General features: G+C 36.8%; 1 long non-coding RNA gene across 1 annotated transcript; it reads left to right on the top strand.

Annotated features, from left to right (window-relative positions):
- Positions 1-1496: 1496 nt before the first annotated feature.
- Positions 1497-4923, top strand: LOC107128811 (uncharacterized). Its single transcript, XR_006696188.2, has 3 exons — positions 1497-1874; positions 3007-3030; positions 3312-4923. It is a non-coding gene; the product is annotated as an uncharacterized lncRNA (long non-coding RNA).
- The last annotated feature ends 3481 nt before the right edge of the window (positions 4924-8404 follow it).

Here is an 8404-nt window from a genome sequence, read left to right on the forward strand (position 1 = left end):
TCGCTGACTTCAAGAATGAAGCCGTGGACCCTCGAGGTGAGTGTTACAGTTCTTAAAGATGGTGTGTCCGGAGTTTGTTCCTTCAGATGTTCATATGTGTCCCGAGTTTCTTCCTTCTGGTGGGTTCGTGGTCTCGCTGGCTTCAGGAGTGAAGCTGCAGGCCTTAGCGGGGAGTGTTATAGCTCATAAAGGCAGCACAGACCCAAAGAGTGAGGATCAGCAAGATTTATTGTGAAGACTGAAAGAACAAAGATTCCACAGCGTATAGGGGACCCTAGCAGGTTGCCACAGCCGGCTCAGGTAGCCTACGTTTATTCCCTTATCTGGCCCCACCCACATCCTGCTAATTGGTCCATTTTCCTGAGAGCTGATTGGTCCATTTTGACAGAGTGCTGATGGGTGCGTTTACAATCCCTGAGCATGCTGTCACCTCTCAACATGAATGATTTAGTTAAAACAATTTGAGTTTACCACCCCAAGAACTGTATTACAAACTTAACTACTGTCCACAACCTGAACAACTGGTATTTTTGTATAGTAAATTATGTAGCCACATAGCCAAGGTATATCCTATAGTTAATACCTGATAGTAATCCCTATATATTTAAGTACATATTTATTGAATCAATCAACCTGTCAAGTATCATCACACAGTATTTTGTTCTTCAGTCATCTCAGGATGATTGAAAAGATATTAAGAATTTTAAAACACATGGTTTTTTTTTTTGACATATTTTGATTCATTTAATGTTTCAGTTTTAAAAAGTCTGAATTCCTTTTTTTTTTTGAGATGGAGTCTCACTCTGTCGCCAGGCTGGAGTGCAGTGGCATAACCTCAGCTCACTGCAACCTCCAACTCCCAGGTTCAAGTGATTCTCCTGCCTCAGTCTGCCGAGTAGCTGGGACTACAGGTGCACGCCACCAAGCCCAGAGCTAATATTTTTTATTTTTTATTTTTACTAGAGACGGGGGTTTCACCATGTTGGCCAGGATGGTCTTGATCTCTTGACCTCGTGATCCACCCGCCTTGGCCTCCCAAGGTGCTGGGATTACAGAACAGTCTGATTTTTTTTAAAGAAAATCCATAGCCCAAACAACGTGTTAATGTTTGTTACTATTTTTAAGTGTGCAAGGTATCGAAGTGAGGTAAGAAATCAGCAGGACTTATTTTCTGAGCAACAATCATGACCCTATTGATCAAAGCAGAATACAACAAAGAAACAAGCGGAAACTAGCAGATGGCGTCAACAGCAACCTCCGGTTGCCTTCACTGATTAAAGACCACCACCGTTATTTTTAAATGTGACTGTTTAAAAATGCCATGACAACGATTCAGAAGTTACATGGTTTCAGGAATTTCCCCACCCGTTTCCTATAGAATTCTGAAAACCAGTCCCTTAATTAGCATACAATTAAGAATAAGGATAAATATAGCTGGCCAGCAATCTACCCGGACTGCCCCTCTGGACTGCTCTGTTTGGATACACTGCCGCTGCTGCTGCTGCTGCTGCTGCGGCTGCTGCTGCTCTGGTTTGTTCAGACTATGGAGCAGCCACTTTGCTGTACACCGCTACACCGGGCAACTCTGCCTATGAGGAAGCGCTGCTCTGTGGGACAGTGATACGGCTGCACACCGCTACTCCTGGGAACTCTGCCTTTGGGCCAGCCCTATTCTGTCTACGGAGCAGCTATTTTGCTGAAAGCTGTTGCTCTGATAAACTTCTTTCTTTCACAGCTGGCTGGCGCTTGAATTCTTTCCTGAGTGAAGCCAAGAATCCTCCCAGGCTGAACTCCAATTTCGGATAAGCCTGCATCAGCTGGATAATTTGACAATGAATTTTTTAATAATTTTTTTCATTTCTTCTTGATCCATTGTAAGTCCAAAATTTCTATAGTGTTATAACAGATGCAGAAATAAATAGAAAACTGTTTAGTTCAAAAAAATGAGTCGTATTCCTGGATAGAAATCTTTACAGGAAATTATTTGTTTGTTTGTTTGTTTGTTTGGGATAGGGTGTCTAACTCTAAATTTTATTTGAATCTTAATATCAAGTAGTGCGTATGTCCCCCCTAAGGGAAAAATATTCTCAAACAATAGTAAGAAAACAGTTTGATTATAAGTCTTAGTTCTCCTTTGATCCATGAGTTTGATTTGCCTTTATTCGTTGGCTACATGTAATATGGGCTATTCCCTAATCTTCCTCAGATAATTACAGGTACTTTGCTAGGTAACTGTGCACCTGAAAAGGAAAGCTAGTTATAGTTTTCATGCATTGGTTCCAACAAAACACTATTCATGAGCATCCAGGCCAAAACTTTTAACAATATTAAGGGCTTATGACGGTTAGGTGGTAAACAGAATTCAAAGTAAATTAATCTCACAGTCAGTTCCGTGTGGCCCAATCCCCACTCTGTGGAGATCTTCATATTTTCTTTATTCATGGCTGGAACCACTATCACAGCGTATTGCAGAATTCCCATACTGGCTTCCTGGTACATAGAGTAAAGGCTGATACAGTACCAAGTAAAAGTAAAAGCCACTGAGCCTCCCTTTTCCTGTCACAGCAATAAGTGAAATATTGTAATATATGCATAAAGATATTGACGTGCTTGTTGTTACCATTATATATGATATGTATTAAAATATTTCTGTTTTTTTCTCTTCTCTTGTACGCAGGAGATAATAGTGAGGGTTACGTATGTGGCTCGCCTATATTTTGTACAATCTCAAAAGAGAACGGTAACAGAAGTAGAGGAAAATAGATGCCACTCAGAGATATCAGACACAAAGAACAGTGACATCATTTTTATGTTTAGTATTTGGACATGACTTTGGGTTATCTCCCATTGAGAGGGAAAAGCCCATTTAAGATCACATGTAGAAAAGAATTATGTTCAGGGAGGCCATTTTATAAATCGCATATTTTTAAAAAGAAAGTATGGTGTGGGAATTTAGGTAGCTATTGTTTCTTACGTGAGTACATTTCTTTCTTTGCTTTTCAACAGGCTTGCACCCCTTGGACCACTAAAGTGAGTTATATGCAGTAACAGATTCTTTGTCCTTGAAATTTCAGTATTATCAGTGATGACCAGGGTAAAAGACTGAGATTTAAATAAGATTTGAGTTATCAAATAGGAAGAAACCAAGTAGAAAAGCCACATGTTACTATTGAGGAGATAACAGGAGATCCTGTATCCTTGTCTTTAAAAACATGCTTTTGCTTGAATTTTGTGAGATACCCCAATATCCTTCCAATAAAAATCTCACATCTCATTTCTCTTATTTTTTATTACTTCTCTTTTCTTTTCAGTTTCTCAGTCATTTTCTGTTTCTTGCAACCAAAGACCCCTAAGTTACCCAGAAATCAGATTTAAAAATATAGACTCAGAGGAATGTAAATATTTTGAATTAAATGGAGCGAAAAGTGCTGAGACTCCTACCCATGTTCAGAGATATAAAAGTGGTGGTCAATGACAAAGAATCTTTAAACAACTACAAGCAGTGACCAGCTGGAACCTGGGCCTCCTGAAGATGAAGTCCAGAGAACAGGTGGCTGTTGCCATAGATCCGCTTAAATAGGATGAGGAACGGTAGGCCCACCAAGTAGAACAGCTACATCTGACAGGCCTAGTAATGAAATTGGAGACAGGAAAGCCAGGCCCTATGGGCTTCAAAGCACAGGATGAAATTCAGAATCCTTGTCTGAGTGTACTGAACAGTCCCTTATTACTTGTAGCTATGCTGCTGAGCACACAGAAAACTAATTCCAGAGATGCATTTTGCACCTTGCTGAATTATAATATTAGCTGAAATCACAAACCTCATGTATGTGAAAGCTAAGGCATTGATTAAGAAAGAGTGGACTAGGTATAAAGTCATAATAACACTCTGGCATCCAATTTCCAGAATTTAAAATGATCTCTCTGCCTAAATAACTTTGGGGTTCTAAATAAGTTACTCGAATTATATGTCTTACTTTTCATGGGGAATACTAACAATATTGTTAGTAGAATTATTTCATGAATAGCTATATTTTAAAGAATAAATTAGATAACCCACACGAAACACTTAACACAGTGCCTAGCACAAAGATAGTATTTGGATGTTAGCTAGTAATTCAAATAAAATCTTTAATAATTTTGAAATAGATGAAAAAGAAGTTGCATTAAGTGTATTTATCAAATGATTACTCTGCTACACAATCTTCATGTTCAAAGAAATTTAATGCATATTTCTTACAATCAGAAATCTTCCAATTATTCTGGGGAGGCCTGAATAAAACTTGTAAAAGTTTAAGTGATAACATAGGAGAACTAGAAGGTCAATGTGGTGAGACAAGAACTCAGTCACAAGGTTTTTATAAGATGAAGTGCTCAATGAATGCTCTTGGTAAAAGGTGTTACACTTTTCTTAAATACCTTCTTTCATTAAATGACTATTTAATCTACTGTATTTGAAGAGTTAAACTCATTTCTACATGTCTTATTTTTGCTTATGTTCTTACAGCAAGGATCAGTCAGACCTAAATATTTGTTTCAGAACTGCACACTTTGGGTTTTGACATTTATTGTTTTTTTATTTCCTAAGCCAGAAAGTGAATCTTTGAAATCTGGAAGACAATAATCCAAGTGGAAAATGCTTCGAAAGCTCTTTGTAGTTGGCGATAAGGCTTTATTAATGACAATTGTTCTCACATGATGGATGTACTTGCCATAATACCTATGGGCTTATACTGTGACTATTAGTATTTCCTTGAACAATTCCCTAAGTGACTATATATAATTTAATACACCTAGCCTCCCAAAACACATTGTCTTGTGATTTGTCAGTAGTGAATCTTAATGAGAAAAGTGTCCTCCTTAAATCGAATGTAAATTACTTTAAAAAAATCTAACTACAGATGAAACTTACTTTTAAAAATATAATCTTGCAATTCATTTATTAAAATTTTGTTAATTAAATCATGTTTTCCATTGATTTGCACTATTATATTAGAGATGTGTTCTTATGGTAAGAAATTTGACCAAAAATGAATAAATATCACAACTTAGAAATGAAGAGTATTTTAGGTTACATATTCAAAAAGAAAATATTTTGCTGAAATAATATGTAAAAACGTATTTGTAAAGTTTTCTGCATTCCTGTATATGAATTAGAAAAATAATACCTTAATCACATAGCTATTATTAGGAAAAATTAAATAAGACTTTAAATGTTATAAATTTCACAGTACTCTGCAGTATTTTTATCATCATCCCCTTTACAAACAATGTGGCTATATCTGTAGTTTGCCTTGCTTGCTATACAAATGCTCAGATGACCATCTGTACAAAATGGTGCTCAGAATCATTTACATTTCTCTTTCTCTTCTAAGTTATTTCATTACCTATTTAGCAATAATTTCACATAAAGACAATAACATCTATTTTGCTTAACTTTTCTATTGATATCCAGTTTCCAACAACATTTTAGCTTTCTATTTACTTTTAAAATGTAGTTTGCAGCATAGCAAGTGAGTTCCTCTTTCAGTAAAGATTGAGGACAGAGAATTTGGGTCATCTGGCCTAGAGTGTTTAATAGTTTAAAAAACATCAATCTGGTTTCAAAGAGGAAAAAATGACATAAAGATGTTTAGCTGACCCCTTCTCACTTTATTTATATGGATCATCTCATGATTCTAATTCAAACATAATAGCAGAAGTTGGATTCTCTTCATGCTACAATCATGTAAGAGATGTTGCTAAAATGTACATTTGTCATATTCCTTTAAATACACCCAGAAAGGATTTATTCTTTCCATTCTGTCTTCTCCATTCCACTACCATAACTTGAGCCAGGTGGACTTTTCTCTCCCTGGACCATATATCCCAATAATCTAATATAACTACACATAACACCAAATCATTTCACACGAGATGCTTATCTAATCTTCTACTTACCTCACTAACCTTATATTCTTGAAAACAACTCTAATCGTATTACTACAAAAAATATCAATAGCTCATTACTTAAGCAATAAAATTCAAACTCTTAAATCTACAAGTGAAGATCTACTGTCATTGACTCCTGCTTTTCATCCAGACCCCAATTCTTCCTGACACTCCCATGAAACTGGAGTACTTACTCTTTCTTGTCAGAATCATTCCAGCACTCCTACCTCCATTTGTGTGCTTGTGCTAGTCCCGGGTATGCTGCCTCCTTCTTCCCACACTGATGATCACAGCCAAATAGAAAGTCATTCATTGATTTTTTTACTATCAAAACATTTAATTATTCACTTAAGATAATGGCCTCCACTTCATCCAAGCTGCTGCAAATTATAGAATTTCACATTCCATTCTATGTATCTCCTAAATCTATCAAAATAAAGACAAATAATTTAATGCTCATTTGCTTGATTTATTTCTGTCTTAAATTATTTGGAGTACTAGTAAAAGAACGAGATTAGATTCAGACAATCTCTAAGGCTCCTAAAGTTCAAAAATTCTATTCCGGGCACTCAGAATATCATGACAAAATGTGAATATTTCTGTTGACTAAAGTGGTATATTAAAGCTTGTGTTTGACTAAAAGTGAACTGCTGGATGAATTTTCACAATGTAAACACACCCAAGTAACCAACACCCAAAGAAACAGAATGTCAGCAGCACCCCACAAAAGACCTCTAGTAACCCCTTCCAGTAGGTAACTGCTATCTTGACTTGTAAAAACACAAATTAACTGGAAAGTTTTGGAATATCCAGGACATGGAATTTCTCTCACAGTTTGTACTGTTTTGTGTCTGGCTTGTTGTCGTTGTTGTTTAACATTATGTTTGTGAGATTCATCCAAACAAACAAACAAAGGTTGTGTTTGAAAGACATTTGCCAATATTTGTTTTTAAGTTACTGTCAATACTTGAAAAGATCACTAGATGTAGATGTTCTTAGCCTTCCAAGGTACCATGATTTCTTCATTTCCTGCTCTACCTAGCACAGAAAGCACCTAATTCTTATTAAACACAATCAGCAAACTGTAGAAGTATAATAATATTGTTAAAAAATCTAGTTCCCAGCCAGGTGCGGTGGCTCACGCCTGTAATCCCAGCACTTTGGGAGGCTGAGGTGGGTGGATCACCCAAGGTCAGGAGTTTGAGACCAACCTGGCCAACACGGCAAACCCCATCTCTACTAAAGGTACAAAAATTAGCCAAGTGTGGTGGCGGGTTCCTGTAATCCCAGTTACTCAGGAGGCTGAGGCAGGAGAATCGCTGGAACCTAGGAGGTGGAAGTTGCAGTGAGCCAAGATTATGCCATTGCCACTGCACTCCAGTCTGGGCAACAAGAGCGAGACTACGTTTAAAAAAAAAAAAAAAAAAAAAAAAAAGCTAGTTTCCATTTAATAACTCTCTAAAAAATCTAGATCCCTTAAATTAAATTATCCTGTTTAGGCCACAGTGGTAAATATTTAGCAAACTACAAAATATTTAGAAAACACTATATAGAAAATGTTGCTTCAGAAAATAGTCCACACGTCTTTGAGAAGCTAATTTTTTTTAGGTTTAATATAATGACTTCAGCCATCCCAAAAGATGTAGTCAGACCTTATAAACTGATAAGCACAGTTGTTTTGAACTGAAAGTTTTTCTTATCTATAACTTCTCAATTACAGTTCAAAAACTAAGGGAAAGTGGCTGTTTATTTTCAGTTTTCTGAACAGTTTAGATTTGGATCAAACTCGGATACTTTAAAGATCGGCTTTGTTAAAACTTTGACAATACTTGATGGATCCCAAAAGAGAGGAGATTCGAATCATTAGAATAGGTTCTATGGGCAAGAAAAATGAACTGAAATCAATTCAACATCTCCAGATGAATTTCCATCATTTTCACAGCAGTTCAGAAGACAGAAGATAGATCTTTACCCTTTATTCATTTATTCATTCAGCCAACAAATATTATTGAACATATACTGTGTGTGCCAAGCACTGTTTGGAACAATGTGCCCCAGCAGTGAACAAGTAGGCAAAAGTCCCTACCTCATGGAGCGTACATTCTAGCAAGAAAAGAAAGATACAATTAATAAATAAATTATGCACTAACTTAAAAGGCAGTTTTCACTACAGGAAAGAGAAAAAAAGATATCTGGGTGAAAATGGTGGCATGATTTAAAATAAGATAACCAAGGAAGGCCTAATGGATGCTGTGGTTCTTGAGCAGAGCAGACTCTCTCTTTATATTTGCCAGGCACCCTTGGTAGCCAAGAAAGGAGCCGCCAGTTTCAGGTAGGTGTTTCTCCTTGGCTTGGAAAACTCTGCTCTGTAGGGAGTGGGACTCGGCAAGATGGGAAGAAGAACTGGCACCTCTAAAAGAACAAACACAGGGCAGGGGTCCATTCATTTCCCACATTTGGAAGCAGTGCTGGG

This window comes from Macaca fascicularis, chromosome 2 (assembly GCF_037993035.2).
Source record: "Macaca fascicularis isolate 582-1 chromosome 2, T2T-MFA8v1.1".
In the NCBI taxonomy this organism is placed as follows: Eukaryota; Metazoa; Chordata; class Mammalia; order Primates; family Cercopithecidae; genus Macaca; species Macaca fascicularis.